The 18380-nt window shown below is 33.6% G+C and overlaps 1 protein-coding gene across 1 annotated transcript in view; it reads right to left on the bottom strand.

Annotated features, from left to right (window-relative positions):
* LAMA2 (laminin subunit alpha 2) overlaps positions 1–11638 on the bottom strand; it is a 535718-nt gene extending 524080 nt beyond the window's left edge. The window contains exon 1 of the mRNA XM_074333565.1: positions 11623–11638. The gene's annotated coding sequence lies outside the window, so the exon portion shown is untranslated. The remainder of the gene's footprint in view (positions 1–11622) is intronic.
* Positions 11639–18380: the final 6742 nt, after the last annotated feature.

Below are 18380 nucleotides of genomic sequence, written 5' to 3'. Positions count from 1 at the left end.
TTAACATAAAGTAACTCATAATATTTATTTATTATCCTTTTAATGTCTTTAGGATCTGTACTGATAACCCCTTTTTCCTGAAATTGGTCATTTGTGTCGCCTCCATTTATTTTTTATTTTTTTATTTTAGGCTTTTTTATAGAGGTTCTTCAATTTTATCCATGCTTTCAAAGAATCTGCTTTTGGTTTCATTGATTTTTATCTATTGTTTGTCCATTTTGTTTCACTGATTTCCCCTTGTATCATTAAAATGTTCTTCCTTCTATTTCTTTTAGGTTTATTTCACGCTTCTTTTTAGCGTCTTGTGGTAGAAAGTTAGGTCACTGATTGTAGACATTTAGTCTTAAATATCTTATATAACAATTATATTATAACCATCATATTATAACTATTATACAAATAGTTATTACATAACTATTAAAGCTCTGAATTTTTCTCTAAGCATAACCTTAGCTGCATCCCACAAATTTGGAATTTAAACTGGTTTATTATTTTTATTCTTGTGGTTTCTTCTTAGACCCATGCGTTACTTTTAAGTGTATTGTTGCTATAGTCTCAATGTTTATGTTTCCCCAAGATTCATATGTTGACCTCCTAATGCCCAATGAGATGGTATTAAGATGTAGGGCCTTTGGGAGGTGATTAGGTCATGAGGATGGAACCTCATGAATGGGATTAGTGCTCTTATTAAAGAGACTCCAGAGAGCTCCCTTACCCTCTTCTGTGATGTATGTACAAATCAAAAAGACAGCAAACTATGAACCAGGAAGCGGGTTTTCACAAGACACCAAATGCTCTGGCACCTGATCTTGGACTTCTCAGTCTCTAAAAAGGTGAAAAATAAATTTCTGTTCTTTATAAGCCATCTAGCCTATATTTTGTTATAGTTGCCCAAATGGACTAATTAATACCCAATTTTTTGAGGTTTTACTAGGTATCTGATTGTTTTTAATTTCTAGTTTAATTCTCTCATTGTCAGAACATATATTCTGTTTGATTCTATACTTTAAAACTTATTGAGACTTGTTTTTATTCTAGTGTATGATCTCTTAGTCAATGTTCCATATTCAATTGAAAACATGGCATTCTGCTGTTCTTAGATGAAGTGTTCTATAAAGTTTAATTAAGTCAAGTTGGCTGATAGTGTCCTTTATATTTACTCATTTGTTGTTTACCTGTTCTATCAAGTGCTAAGATATAAATGTTGAAATACCCAGCTATAATTGTAGATATTTATATTTCACCTTGCAAGCCTCAATTTATCTATTGCTTTATAATAAATTATCCCCCAAATTTAGAAGCTTAAAATAGTAAACACTTATTATCTCAAAATTATTGTGGATTAGGAATTCAGAACATTTTATTGGGTGGTTCTCTTCATTTGGATGGATCTTTGATGAGGTTGCAGTCAAGATGTTAGTCAGGCTTATAGTCATATTCTGGCTATGGTGGGGCTGGAGGATTTACTTCTAAGATGACTGTTGGCAGGAGGTTTCAGCTCTTTGCCACATGTACTTCACCATAGGGCTGATTGAGTGTACTTACGACATGTGATCTGACAGGGAGAGAGAGAGAGAGAGAGAGAGAGAGGAGGAATCTACAATGCCACTTATGACTTGGTCACAGAAGTCACACACCATCTCTTCTGTCAAATTGTATTCATTAAAGGCAGGTTAATAAATACAGAGCACACACAAGGGATGGGAAATTATCCTCCACCTTTTGAAGGGAAGAGTATCAAAAAATGTATGTGCATATTTTAAAACTACCACAATCCTCTAAGATTTTGTTTCATGTAATAACAAACTTCCATTATCAGTGTATATACATTAATATCGTTGTCGTCTTCAAAATATATTTTATCACTATGAAATGTCTCCCTTTATCTCTGTTAATATTTTGTTCTGCTAAAATCCATGCTCCTATTATTCATATATCCACTCCATATTTCTGATAAATAAATGTTTACTTGGCATATTTTTTCTACCCTTTACCCTGCAATCTGAGTCTTTATGTATAAAGGATGTCTCTTATAGCCAATATACATTTCGGTCTTGATTTTTCATCTAAACTGATAATTTTTGCCTTCTTTTTTGGAGTATCTAGACCTATACTGTCCAATGCAGTAACCACTAGTCACATATGACTATTCAAATTTAAATTTAAATATATTAGAAGCAAATAAAATTTTAAATTTGAATCTTCAGTCACCCTAGCCACAGTTCAAGTGTTCAAAAGCCACATGTGGACAGTATAGACTATATGTAGATAAGAGACATTTCTGTTGTCACTGAAAGTTCTATCATACAGTTCTTATACTTTACACTTAATATAATTATTGACATGATTGGGTCAAATTTACTTTCTTTTTATATTTTTTCTATTTGTCCCATTGTTCTTTTTTCTTTTCTGCTTTCTTTTTGAATAATGAAATACTTCTTAGTATTCTACTTTTATCTGAATTATTATACATATATAATATATACACATGTATTTTGTACATACATACATTGATATAAATAACATATAGTTTATACTATAACATATTGTACATATATATGATATACAATATGCATTTTTAACATATCTTCACATTATATTACTTCATATATAATGTAAGGATATTAAACAGTATATTTTTATTTCCTGTTGTTATTATTATATATAATTCTTCTGCATGTTATAATCCCCAAAATTTTTCTTATTTTCTATAATAATAAATTACATTTTGAGATGTATTTATTTTGAGATGAGAAATTATCTCAGCTTTCATCTGCTGAAAAAGTTTTTTCTTAGCCTTTTTTCTTCATTTAGAAATCCAGTTTGAGGTTTATTATTTTTAGCGTTTTAAAGCTCTTTTATTGTCTTCTGGATTGCATAATTTCTGATAAGTAGCATGCAAAAATTCTTTGTTTCTATTTTTATGGACTGATTTTAAGACTTGTGTAATTCGTGGTTTTCAGAAATTTTATTACTGTGTGCCTAGGTGTGGATTATTTTATGTTTATCTTGCTTTGGGATCATTGAGCTTCTTGGATCTGTGAGCTGAGTTGTCTTAAAATTCGGGAAAATTTAACTCAATTCTTCAACAATCTTTTATGTCCGCCTCCTCTTTTTCTGAGATCAGTTCTCATTCTATTCATTTTTAATTTATTTTTTCGTCCCTGTTCTTTAGTCTGTTTAGTTTCTATTGATGGATCTATATGCCGTATAGCAGCATTTGGGCTGCTATAACAAATTATCATAGACTGGGTGCTTATAAACAATAGAAATGTATTTCTTATAGTTCTGGAGGCTGGAAGTCAGAGATCCAGGTGCTGGCAGATTCAACAGTTGGTGGAAGCTCACTTCCTCTATCACAGATTGCCTTTCTCTCACTGTGTCTCCACATAATGGAAAGGCAAGAGAGCTCTTTAGGGTCTCTTTTATAAGGACACTAATCCCATTCGCAAGGGGTTTGCCCTAATCACCTCCCAAAGGTTCCACCCCCAAGTACCATCACATTAAGGATTTGGTTTCAACATATGAAAGTTGGGGGGACATAAACATTCAGTCTATAGCACTATGTGTACTTATCTTTTCTTCTATAACATCTATTCTGCTTTCAAGCCCATCCAGTATATATATATATATACTTCATTTAGAAATCCATATTATTATATTATATATATATATAATCCATATTATATATATAATATATATAATCCATATTATATATATTATATATATATTATTTTGCATTTTATCAGTCTAGAAATTCTATTAATTTTATGGTTTCCTTTTCTCTTCTTCTTATATTCAACTTTAATTATTTGAAAATATTTAAAATGGATGTGTTGATGTTCTTATGTGCTTATTCAAACATCTCTGTAATTTCTGGTTCTGTTTCTATTGACACTTTATTCTGATTATGGGTTGTATTTTTCTGCTTCTGTGTGTCTAGTAATTATTGACTGAAAGTTAAGTATAACAAATTTTATGTTGTTGAGTGTCTAGGCTTTGTTTTCCTCCTTTGAAGAATTATAGTATTTTGTTTTCTGGATCAGCATGATCCTTTCAGTGTTAGTTTTTAATTTTTGTTAGCATATAACTACAGTAACCTTTACTCTAGTTGTAGTTTAGCTCTCCTATTAAGGATGACATAATGACTCCCCCAAGGTTGTAACAATAATAATAATAATAATAATATCTCCTAACTGTAGCTGGTTAGAAATGAAACATCTCCCATTTCTTTTGTTCAACATCGCCCCCCCTGTAATTTTTTGCGTGGCTTAACAGAGTTTCAACTTTTGCACGGGAAGTGGGATACTCAGTCAAAAATACAGGAGAACCCCACGTCTATTCCTAGTACTTAAGCCCTCATAACTACCCTAGGCTCACATAATTTGTTACTCTTTTCACAGGGCACACAGTTTTGTACTGCCTATTATCCAATATCTTAAAATAGCATTTTTGTGTTTTTTCCCCAGTGTTCTCGTAGTTTTTAAAAGAAAATCTCAGTAGCAATTAGTCCCTCATGGCTGGAAGGAAAAGTCTCAGACTTACATGTTTTAAATAATAATAATAAAAAAGACTAGATACAAATATAATGATAACTCATCTTAATGAGTTAAGAAATGTAATGAGCTAGAACAATTTTGGGGATCATAGCCTGAGGCTGTTTTATTACTTTTCATTTTAACAATATGGCCTTTAAAATGAATCATAGTGTCTAAAAAATGTTTTAATTATATTTTAATAGCTTGTCACAAGCTATACTTTAAGAAAATATGAGAAGATAAAGAACAGGAAAAATAATTTTTGTTAACACAATTCATTTTTTACAAACCTATAAAAGTATGTGATTATTTAATTTGTTATTGATGTTATCAATAATGAGGAAGTCATAGCACTATTTATTAATAAACTAGGGACTGATTTACCAAAATATATTTTCTAAGTAATTAATCACAAAGTTTTGGATTGGCAATAAAAATGGAGAAATTTTATACTAAACAGTATCATTAAAGGTCAGAAAATTAAATAACTTATTTATGAGATAGGAATATCCCCTACCCCGAAAAAGAATGTCTTGTCTTTATATAAAAAGCATGTATAATTTTAAAAACTGACTTAAAAAGAAAAATGTATAAGTAAAAATAGTATATATCTGAACAGAACAAAGTATAATTCAAGATAACATTATTAATACTTATTCTAAAAAGAGTAAAAACTTAGAAATACTGTTTTATAGTTCACCATAGAAGGAAATGATTAAATCATATAATTAAACTATATGGGAAAAAATGTAGTAGTTAAAAAACCTTTCAATATGTTACAAAGCCAATATAATATAGAAATCTACTAGAAATAAATTACAAAGCCAATACAAAATTTTAATGTCAATTACGTATGCTTTTTAAGTTGTTTCTTTTTAAAGAGGAAAAGATATTAAAAGGTAATTGACACACAGAAACATATGATCTTTGGAAGAATAAATGGCATGAGAGAAATCAACCCCATAGGCTAATCACAAAATATAATATTTTATGTGGAATTTCTATAATTCTACATAGAAAATAGTAATATTTAGCTGTTAAGTTTTAAAAATATAGAGAAGATTAATAATTGAAATTAAAAATAAAAACAAAAGTAATACAGAAAAAGAGAAAAACAATTTAATCTATTGGAAAAAATTAAGTCAAAAACATCTATGAAGAAAGGATAAATATAATCTAGACAAATTTATGGGTTTTTTAAAAACAACTCTATAACTCTACAGGTCCTTAGTTTTTTGGGTTTTTTAAATGAGGAATTTAGGATCAAATGAATTTTAAGATTTTGATCCAATATTGTATATTCAAGTCTACTCAAAATCTCATTTAAAGTCCATTAAAAGTAATTCTACTTCTTGTAGGTTGAACAAATTGATGTCTAACTTAAGAAGACACTAGATACATAAGAAGATACATAAGAAGACACTGGAAGTTTTTAAGCTGAGAAATAACATGATCAGGTCTTCTCTGTTTTTTTGTGTGTTTTTTGTTGTTTTGTTTTTTTATAACAATTATATCAACGTGGAGGGTTGATTGGAAAAGATGAGTGAGGAAAGTGGAAGCAAATGAACCTACTAAGAGGGTATTGTGCCATTAATTCATTCATTCATTCTTATAACAAATCAGTATAGAGCACCTGCTATGAGCTAGAAACTAGACACCATGGCTACAAAAAGACAAAATAGACCTGGCCCTGCTGTCATAACACTTACATTCCATCAGAGAAACAAATAATACAGTAATAAAGCTTTAAATGAATCATTACAAATTGTTGTAACACTTATGAAGGAAATGAACAAGGTGATATAACAGTAATTGTAACGTGAAGGCTCTTTGAACAGGGTGTCAGGAAAACCTATCTGAGGAGGGGACACGTAAGCTGATATATGACAGAGCACAAGACTCAAATGAATGCAGGGTCAGTAGGGAGGAGAGAAAATATTTTGGAGATGTTTGAGAGAGTGAATTAACAAGACTTGCTAACCAACCGGATACGGGGATTTAAGGATTATTCTAAAGTTTCAGGTTGGAGCAAATGGTTGTCTGGCAGTATTAATAACTGAGATAGGAAATACAGGAAGACCGCCAGTTGTCAGTTAGACATGTTGAGGCAATTGCCATTGAGATGTCCAGCTGGTTATTTTTAGTTCTTCTGAAAGCATGCCGCAGTCGTTCCATGAACAGACCACACAGTCAAGGAAATAGATTTCTCTATGCAGTTGAGGAGTAGGTGTACAGGGAATAATAAGAAAACATAACTAGCCTAGAAACAAATGTAAGTATACAAAATAATTTGGTATTTGCACCATAAATTAATGAAAAAAGAAAAGAAATATTCAACTATACAGGTTTAGGCAATTGGCTGAGCATTTGGAAAAAATAAAATTGACTTAGATCTTCACTAAACACCATACATAAAATTACAAATAAATTTAATAATTAATGTAAAAAAGAAGTATAAATTATTTTAAAAAGTGACAAGTACAGTAATAAAGATATTAACAAAATTACTATAGAAATAAAAAATATATATTTGTGGTATATACCAAAACAATCAATTAGAAAATGAGAAGTTATTCATACTAATTTTTTTAAAAAATCTATCTAAAAATAAATAGAAGAAGAAATGCATAAGACTGATATGGAAAATGATATTTCTAAAAATCAAAAAAACCTAAAAGGGAGACCTAAACAAATAGAGGGTTTTACCATACTTTTGGATAGAAATATTCAATGTTATAGAGTTTCTCCAAATTATAAATATAATGCAATCCTATAGGAAAACATGTATCTTTTTTCTTTTTTTGACTTGTTCTTTTGGGAGGCTAACCATCAGTTGATTTGTGATCAGAGGGGCCTCGTCTCCCAATATGAAGACAAAAAGCTTAGTGAGAAGCTGACGAGGATAAGACTGTTAAGCATTGCCACTCATGTGTTCCCATCCCAACAGGATTTCTAACCTATAGCTGATGATATAAAGAAGCAAAGACAAGTTCAAATTTCTCATAGTGGCCATGGTGGTAAAACTTGGTAGCAATAAAGCCAGCACTCATTCTTTCAGTTCATTTAGCTGATATTTATTGAGGGCCTACTATGTGCCCAGCATTGTTCTTGGTAATGGGGATACAAATGTCAACAAAACAGATAACGACTTCTGTTTCCCTAGAGCATTGAAGTTTTTATTCTGGGAAAGGAGAAAAGATTAAAATAATAGCCATAATGATTAAGTTATATACTAGCTAACAATAAATGCAATGGCCAAGGAGATACGGGGTTGGGGTTGGGAGTGGGTGCCTGGGGTTAGCCTCAGTGAAAACATGACATTTAAAGAGAGACTTGTCTTATTCCTGTGTCTGTAGAAAACAGACTCTGAAGGAAACGTGTTTTTGCTAGCATCTTACTTGGAAGTACAGTCCCAGGGAAGCAGGAACAGAGTAAAGCAGGGGATGAAACAGAACAAAATAAGGCAGAGTGTTATTGAGCTGAACACAGCTTTATGGCAAACTGATTGCTGGGTCATGTAAGACATTTTCAGACAGATCACACAAAGCTACTCTGCCTCTGTAAGACACATAAGGAAGAAGAATCTATCCACTTACTCTCATCCCCTTTTTGTCAAAGTTCACCATGTAGGAATTAGCTCCACACACTTCCAAGTTGCCCATGTGTAGGTGCTTAGTAAAAAGAAAAGCACAGTTGCCCATATCTTGAAGGTGACACTGTGGAACCTCAAAACAGGAGTCAAGAGGGAGGTTGTACCAAACGTTAAAGAGAGATCAGGAGCAGCAGACACAGCAGGGACATCAATCTAAAGCAGAAGCAGCTGCCACAGCAGTAACCTGGCTCCAGGCCTATAGGACACATCAAGCCACTACTCTAGGTAGGAAGCAGAGCATGTGCACACATCTGGGGTGGTGTATAAACTAAAGCCAACACACATTTGAAGATGGTGAAGGACAGAGGAAGCAGTAGGCAAAATGGTAAGAGACAGATTGGGGGTAATGGGGTCAAATCATTTTAGCCAGTTTACAGATATCGGTTTTACTCTGAGTGACAAGGCCAGCTATTATTATATCACATGTTTAAAAGATGTCTCCGGTTGTTGTGTTGAATATAGCCTATCAGGAGCAAGTATAGGCACAAGATGATCAGTGAGCAGGCTACTGCAGAAATCCAGAAGTTGTGATGGTGGCTTGAACCAGAGAAGTAGCAGAGGTGAAAAGAAGTGACAGATTCTGGACATATTTTAAGGTGGAATCCACAGGATTTCCTTGCTTTATACTTTTCACAAAATTAAATTTCCAGTGGATTAAGAAGCTGTTAAAACTGTTAAAAATAAAATTATAAGAGTATTAGTAAGAAATACAGTTGGAGATAGGGAAGCCTTCTTAAGATTCCAAAATTCAAAAGCCATAAGCTGTATTTAGTATCAATGCTAAATACTAAAATAAATGAAATGAACAGATAAGCGACTGGTTGAAAACATGTATGTGTAACATGCATGAGAAGAGTTTATTACCTAAAATACATAAAATACTCTTAGAAAATCAACAAGGAAAATGTGAACGATTCAACAGAAAATTGGGCAAAGAATATGTCAAGGATATACACAAAAGTGTAAATGTGAATAGCAATATACATACAACAATGCACTTAACCTTGTAAGTTAGTAGGAAAACACAATTAAAAGAACAATGAAATGCCAGTTTTCCTGCATTAGGTTGGCAAAAAAGTAAGAAGGAGAACAACCAGAGAAGACATTAACCCTTCAGCAATGGGGAAATAGATCAATTTAATAGTGTATATTGTGATTTATAAATATGCATGAATTAGTGGAGAAAGGATGGCACCATAACTATTGACTATCAATTGAGAGAAAAAATGAAATTAGGTTATGACTGCATACCTTACATAAAAATAAATACCATAGGTACTCAAATTTTAACAAGACAAAAGCATTTCAAAAGTGTAAATGCAAATATAAGAGAATATGTTAATATAAGGGTTTGTAAGTTCTTCCTAAACAAATCACAAAGCTCAGAACCACAAGAGGAAAATTAGCACAATTGAGCACATGAACATGTAAACTTTTTATGTGGAAAGAAACCACATGAGAGTTAAATTATAGGCAAAAGTCTAATAGGATTTTTTTTCAAAATTCTTATTGAGCACATGGTTTATTTACATTGTTTTTAAAATGTTTCTGTGAACCACTAACAAGAAAGCAAACAATGCAAAAGTAAGCAAAAAAAAATCAAAAATATGAAACAATACATTGCATAGAAGAAAGCACAGGTACTAAACTTATGGACCTTAGGTTCGGAGAGGATTTTATGAATTTGATCTCAAAGGCAAGGGAAGTAAAAGCAAAAATAAATGAATGGGACTGTATCAAACTAAAAAGCTTCAGCACAGCAAAAGAAACCATGAACAAAACAAAGAGGCAACCAACCAAAAGGGAGAAGATATTTGCAAGCAACACCTCCAGTAGGGGCTAATATCTAAAATATATAAAGAACACACACAACTCAACAACAACAACAACAAAATCCAATTTGAAATTGTGCAGAGGACTTGAATAGACTCTTCTCACAGAAGATATACAAATGGCCAACAAATACATGAAAATGTGCTCAACTTTACTAGCTATTAGGGAAATGAAAATCAAAACCACAATAAGATACAACCTCACACCTGTTATTATAGAACCTGTTATAATAGCCATATTATCAAAAAGACAAGTAAATAACAAGTGTTGGAGAGATTGTGGAGAAAAAGGAACCTTCATACACCACTGGTAGAAATGTAAATTTGTGCAGCCAGTATGGAAAACAGCATGGCAGTTCCTCAAAAAATTAAGGCTAGAATTACCATACGACCAAGCAAACCCTCTTCTGAGCATCTACCCAAAAAATCTGTAAACATTTATCCATAAAGATATACATACCCCTGTGTTCATTGGAGCGTTATACACGGTGGCCAAGACATGTAAACAACCAAAGTGTCCTTCGATAGATGATGATTGGGTAAAGAAGATGTGGTACATATATACAATGGAATATTATCAAGCCATAAGAAAAGACAAAACTGCCATTTGCGACATGGATGGATCTTGAGAGTATCATGCTAAGTGAAATAAGTCAGACAGAAAAAGTTGAGAACTGTATGATTTCATTCATATGTGCCATATAAACCTGAAAGCAACAAATGAACAAGACAAGCCAACAAAAAATCATAGACACAAACAGTTTAGCGGTTACCAAAGGGTAAGGGGGCAGAGGAAATGGTAGAATAGGGTAAAGGGATTCAAATACATGGTGATGGAAGGAGAACTGCCTTTGGGTGGTGAACACACAATGCAATATACAGATGATATATTACAGAATTGTACTCTTGAAACCTATATAATTTTACTAACCAACGTCACCCCAATAAATTTAATAAGTTTTAAGCAAGCAACGATTATCAACAAATAACACATAAGAACAAAGACTCAATTTTTTTTAAAAAAGGGTATAAAAATTGTTATCTAACTAGTTACCTCAGAAATCTAAATGAAAACAGTAACTAAATCTCTGTTTCCACTCTGATAGGTGAAATAAATTGATCAAAAGAATGTAAAGGTTAATTGTATCAAGTGAAAAATATAAGAAAACAGATATTCTCATACTCTGTAGCAGTCGTGAATTATTATCATACTTTTGGGGAATAATTTGACAGAATCCACGCATTTAAATGGTGCATCACCTTTGACCCAGTTATTCCACTTACAGAAACATGTTTCATAAACACAGTCTGTTTTACCTCAGCTCATGATTCTCATCTAATGTGTGTTATTCATACTTGATTCGTAAATAAGGGAGTTGCTACCAATATCACAGAAGTTGTATACATGTATACATTATTTTCTCCAGGCAAATGACGCAGGGAAAGCATGAATAGAAATACAACTTTAAGCAGAAAAGGAAAAGCCCACAGCTGGGCTGGTATAGTAGTATCAGGACTCCATTCAAACTCTATTTTAGCAAAAATTAAACTCAGCGTCTGCACCCAGGCTTCTCCCATAATGGCTCGCCCTCAGCCTTACCTCACGCTCACCTCACTGCAGGTTGCACTGCTCCTATGCCCAGCTTCAGGGCATTCACCCAGTTCACAGCCCCTCTTCATTTACTACTCTTACCAGCATTTCCGTTTAGTGCTTTTGACATTTTTAATCTCCACAGTGACAGCCGGTAGATAGGCAGAGTTCTCTCGCCTGTGAAGTCCACATGATCTCCCCAAATAACAATTTGTATTTGTTGGTACTCTAGTTTCAAAGGTGCATAGGTATTGATTAAGTGGTCTGCCACACTTTATTTTTTTATGTCCTGTTATCGTAATTGCACTGCTTCTGAAGAATGTAAGGTTTTTTAGGAGCTCATACATATAATTAGAAAGAAATCTTGTACTTGCATAAGCAAGCAAAGAGCTATGGATACAGGATGATCAAGGCAGGAGTGTTTGCAATAGTAAATAATTAGAAACCTAAAGTCTATCCACTAAGGAACATAGACAGTTTATCCATTATAATTAGGTTCTATAGAGATAAATATCCATTAGGGGATATTAGATAAATTATGATCTGTCTTTTCCATAGAATTCTATACCATTATCAAAAGGAGATGGATCCCAGGAATGGACATTTTACCAAGATATAGTAAGTTTAAAAAGGTACTTGCTTTGTCAAATGTAAATCAGATAATAAACATGAGTAACTTCTTAAATTTTCAAATAAAAAGTTACTAAGCAATATGTATTTTTACATTCAAAATAGGGATATGAAAGTATATCCACAGTACCAAATTATTCCTGATGGTTACATATAGGGATGCAAGTATTATTAATGGAGAAATTTTTGTGTTTTAATAAATATGTTTATACAATTTAAGGTTTTTGAAAAAACATTATGCATATATTCACGGATTATTTCTGTAGTGATTTTTTAAATAACTTATTTTAATACTTTAAATTCAAACACTAAAAATCTACAAGAAAAATCTCAGCTCTTAGAATAAAGGATGACAGAAACGGAAAAATATAAAAAAGGATGACTAGCCTTTACTAGTAAATTTCAAATGTTTATTATCTCAAAAATCATAAAATGAAAATATAAAAGCAAAGTTGAAGAACATGTGCAATAGATATAACAGATGCAAGTCAGTATCTTCATTAACCTGGGAGCACAATTAAAATATAGACGCCCGGCCTCACCTCCCAAAATTCCAGTTCAATCTGATGAGGAAAAACAGGAAAGTTGGCTAGAATAAGAAGGCATTGAAGAGTGGAGAATCTGCAGCAATAAGCAAGGTGTGTGTGTGTGGGGGGGGGGCTAAATTATAGGAGGAATAGATAGCTATAGATGGTCATGGTTTCAAGAAGAGCAATTTTTTTCTTGCCTGAGTTCAAAATCATTTAAAGATAGACAAAGAAGTCAGGTAGAGGAGACACTGAAAATCAGTATACAGCAGGTCCTCAAATTACATCATTTCATTATATCATTGATGAGATACCATAGGAACTTAACTCTATCAATTAGCCAATGGTAAAATTGCTTTGTTATACCTCCTTTTCAAGAACCTATCCACGACGTTCAATGAGGACTTACTGTCCATGATAGTACAGTTGGAAAATGTAGCATAATCGTGTCAATTCCCAACCCCAGAGTTAGACACTTAACCATTCACAGTCAACACAGCGGACCTACAAGCACCAGCACACCTACAGAGCCCAGCCAAATAAAACTTACAGGGTGGAGAACCCGAGCAGGCAGGCAAATACCACCAATAGAAATCATGCCCCCCCCCCCATTCCTTCTTCCCAATTTATCAACCAGATAATTAATTCCTCCTCCCATGGAGAAGAGAGTGAGGAGACAGATAGGCAGGAGTGTTAATCCATGTCCCTCACATGGGAACAAGAAGGCAAGCAAAAGGAGGAGGGTCCACCCCTTCTTCTAGAGAATAGAAGAGAAAGTGAATATTTAAATGTTTCATTAGGAAAAGTCTACAACAGAAGAGATTAAAAAAATGCTCAAAGAAAATTTAACTTACAGTTATTAATATAAATTATAAAGCATACTGTAAAACAGCTTCTAGTACTTTAAAGGAAATTTGTTCCTTTCAGATTTCTTAATATAACTTCTGCCGCAGATAAACTTTAAAGCCCTTATATGAAACATAAAATGCATTATTAACCTTGACTTAGAGTTTTAAGAATACAGAATGTTCCTCAAATCAGTACTCTTCTGAAGGAGAAAAACAGGCTTGATATTTATATCATTAAGTGTCACATAACGTTCTTCAGAATCCAAATATCCCACCAACCTACTTTGCCTTACATCATATCATAATTTAATAGATCAAAATGTTTCCTTGATCTGCATGAAGACAAAAATTATAAAAGGGAATATATAAAGAATAACAAAGTGCTTGTACAGTCATTATAACTAGTGTAGTGCTACGGAAATTTTCAGCTGAAAGAACTCTTACATCTAAAGAGGCTTTGAGAAAGAAAATGATTTGACAGACTCTCTTTATTTTTAGTGAGTGAGCAAAATGCTCTTACAAAATTCAAGCACCCTGTTCTTGTCAGGACACATGTTCTCAAACACTCTAACTGGAGGAATTTGGAAGACAGCTAGAGATGATACTCAGGATGAAAGGTCAATTTTAACTTTTTTACTTCTTTGATCTTTTCTCCCTGTTCTCACACTGAAGAAATGACCAACTTAACATAACTAAACATCCTGTCTGCTTGCACATTTCAGATGTAGGCCTGTAGAGATTTGACAAGCCTCTTTAATTGTATTTGCGGTGAGTGCTGCAAAAGCTACTCACTGACCCTACCAGGCGGTGAATGCACCTCTCCATGGGACTCGCTTTGGCCAGTGAAACAAGAAATGTGGTGGTCGTTATTCTATGTGCTTCACCACACTTTCCCCTCAGCCCCACACCTCCCCACTCTGTCTTGAGGACTAGTGATGTACCAAATAAACCAGTACTATGGACCTGGGTCTTAGAGTGACAATTAGTGTAAGTGAGATACCAACAGTGATGCAATAAAACCGTGAGAGTTTGAAGTTGCTGCTGACTGCATCAGAGCATACCTATCCCTGCACGTACCAAGAATCATCCAGGAGAAAAAAGAGAAAAAAAAGGCTTCGGTCTACTTTCCTCTTCCAGATTAAAAGTAAATATAAATCACTCTTTTTAAAAATCATTCCTAAGTGTTTCAGTTGACTGATTAAAACAGAAAATGATCATACAGTCTAGTAATCTATAGACTTAATCCCTTACCATCCTTGTTTCTGTAAAAACTGGTAATTGCTTACTAAATATAGAGGCTTCATTTTAGTCTTTCCTTTTAAATACCATTATCTGATATCTGATCTGGATCTCCGTGAATGACCATTTATTAAAAGAAAACAAAGTAATAATACTGGCTTTTTCCCATTAGGAGAAAAATGCATTATTCTCTAATTCCTGAATCAATTAAGTTTCTATTTTTTTACTATGAAAAAGCATACCTTCAATTAATATAAGAATGAATAATGATGATGCTTTTAGAAAACCATGTAATTTTCAAATGGAAAACACTAATCGTAACACTTTCTTAAGCAAAGAAGGTTATGGCCTACTAAAGAGAGCTCCATGCTTTCAATTAAAATAACACTATTGAAAACAGTCTCTACCACCTTTGTTTGAATTGTACTTCTGTTGCAAGAGAAAAGCTGCCAAACGTGTCTGGAATTGATTAACAGGAAGAATAATTGCCTCCTACTAATTTTAATCTTTTGTACAATTTTGCCTCTCACGGGATGAACATGAGGACTGTGTGGCTTTATCATCAAATCCGAATCTAACCGTCCCCTTGCCAGCAGCCAATGAAGTGCAAACACAAATTAAACTAGATTGTGGATTATATTGCTTGGCTGTTTGAAAATTTGTATTACTGAAAAGCATGCAGGCAAAGAGAAGCAGATGGGAAACACTGAGCAGAATTTTCTTTCTGGATATTGCCCATCTGTTTTCCTTTTTGTGTTTTGACTTTATTCTAGATGTCGTAGTTTTCCTTCTTTCCTTTTTGTGGTTTTATAAATTATTTCCTCAAATTTTCAGTGATAAAACAAGTCATATAGAATTGATGATTTCAACATAACCAGTAATAATAATAATTACACATTTATATTGTGTGCTTGCTAGGTTCCAATCACTCTCCTAAAGCTTTTAAATCTTATCGTTTTTTTCATAACCAGTAAGTATATACATTCATTATCTCCATTTTACAAGTGAAGAATTGAAGAACAAGGAGTCCAAGGCAGTTATTCAGTTCATATTGCTAGGAAATTGTAGAATAAGGATTCGTAGCTGTTGTAAAATATCATAGGAGAAAAAGCCATGGAAGAAAAAAAATTATTTTTGCTCTAAAATTTAAGGTATTTACTTATTATTAACTTTCAATTGTTTCACTTATAATTAAACTTAAAATACATTTGATTTCTCTCCAACTCATCAAAAAGGTCAATGCAAACAAAATGTCTCCTGTAATTTTAAAAATTGGTAGGATTTTATAATTGGTGAGCTTTTAAGTACCAAGTCGTTGAAATTTCAGATTTAGAATGGACGTTAAACATCATCTTACCTGGTGATTCTCAAAAGTCTTTGAACAATGAAACCCTTTCTTCAAATAAAACCTGAGATGAAAATTGAATCTATAGAACCAGTGAAGTGCTCAGAGTGCAGTTCCTGAATATAACTGGGTGTGGTGGGTGTGGGGAGAGGAGTGGTGGTACTCATTCAGCAGCTCTAGCCTTCTACTGTTTTCTTAGCAGTAGTCTCCAGTACTCTTTTTCGGACCCCTAATGTGGCAAAGTCTCCTGAATACAACTAATCTAACTCCAGTGACAATATCTGTTTAATGAGAAAATGTTTATTTTCCAGGCCTCAGTTTAACAAAAACTCAATTTACAGATAATCCTAAAATGTAACCATCGACCTTTACCCACTCTCTCCATCCTCGGAAGCTGACCTGTGCCACCAAATGAATCTCCAGAAAAACCTTAAAGTTTTTCAAGGGGTCTGCGTGTTTTAAAATGGAGGAAAGAAGGAGTTCTATGAAGTAGAACAGTTTTGGTGAACAACCCTTGGGAGCATACCTCTAGGCAGTGCCAGGCTGCCAACGCGATGTTTCATCAATCCAAATTTAAAGACTTCCCACATTTACGTTCAAACACAATGGTATAAATATTAGTATAAATTAATTAGAAAGAGGTAAGTGATTTTGGAATGTGGATCCCTTTAGTTTGTGTAGTGAAGGCAGGTCTGTATTACACTTCAGTAGCTAGGTTAGCAAATTAATTTTAGACAAAGAAGTAGGAGTGCAGAAGATCAATAAGTAGGATGGGAAACTTTGTTTTGTTTTTAAATCCTAAAGAAAGAAGTCTCTTCTTTTATCTCCTACTGCATTTCATGGCTGTCTTTTCACAGGACCTAAAATCCACATTGTGCCATCATACTGTACCTCCTCTGTAGTCCAATAGGACTAAGTTGGCCTTTGTGGTCTGGCTCAGTAGCCAACCTAATTAAAAATATAATATGTTTTACTTTATGAAGAATCCAAAGCCTAGATAACCAATTTATAAATGAACTGTTAGAAATAAATCTGTTCCTATATTGAGGTTTTCTTTGCCCACACATGTGTACATACACTTACCCATAGTGTCTGATTCATCAGGCTCTCAAATCTAAAGAATAGTTAAGGACACTGCTCTAATTCTTGTCATATGCATTTACAATCATGCCCCTCGTCTGCATTAATTCTCTCACACACACTCTGTCACAATATAGCTTGAGGAGGTCTGGAACATCTGGACATTCCCCTTTGTATCCATGACATCATGCTAACGGGGCCACATAAGCAATAAGAGACAACTACATTGGAAGCTTTGATAAGACAAATGAGTTCCAGAAGGAGAAAAATAAACCATGAAAATTCAGAGGTTTATTATATCAGTTAAATGTGCAGGGTCAGTGGTGTGGGACACGCCAGTAGATCCCTTTGAAAGTACACTGTGTCTTATATCTCCCAACATTAAGAAGGAAGGACAGTGCATGGTGAGCTCATTGGGGTTCTTTCAAGTCTTTAATGATATTTTTGATTTTCCCTGGAGGAAGAGTATTGCTTTGAAGTTATTATCTTGCTAGAAAAGGACAGCTCTCCCTGCCATTTGGCTCTCCCTACCATAGAAACCTATATTCCATGACTCAGATTGGTAAATAGGAAGTGTTGCTAGTTACTAAATATATGTAAGCCAATCACACACTCAAGATCTGGTAAAATAAATATGGGATGATGTAGCAAACCTTACTGGCTGACAACATAACATTCATTCCCCCACTTAATCCTTGCTAGCATTCTCACTTTGATTCAGGGGAGCAATGTGCCTAGATGAATGCATCATGACAAACCTTCCTTGTTTCTTCTATACTTTCTTATTATCCTGGTGGACAGAAAACCCTAGCAATGATACCTTAGTAGAATGTGTCAGATTGATGTTATTTCTTGGAAAAGTGATTGCTTTATAAAAGAGGAAATAGAAAGCAGATTTAGTCTTATTTTCTTACCTTGACCCTTCCTTGAATATGAATGTTGAGGCAGGAATTGCAGTGACCATCCTTTAACATGAGGGAATGGCAAAGAGAAACAGCCATAGCCTCTGACAGTGCAGAGATTTTGAATTCATTGACAGCTACTTACATCCATACCTCGTGGTATAGCTGCAACATGAGTGCTTGCTTATTTAAACCA

This window comes from Rhinolophus sinicus, linkage group LG05, assembly GCF_036562045.2.
Source record: "Rhinolophus sinicus isolate RSC01 linkage group LG05, ASM3656204v1, whole genome shotgun sequence".
In the NCBI taxonomy this organism is placed as follows: Eukaryota; Metazoa; Chordata; class Mammalia; order Chiroptera; family Rhinolophidae; genus Rhinolophus; species Rhinolophus sinicus.
The sequence above is the reverse complement of the archived record's forward strand: the minus strand, read 5'-3'. Positions and strand labels throughout refer to the sequence as shown.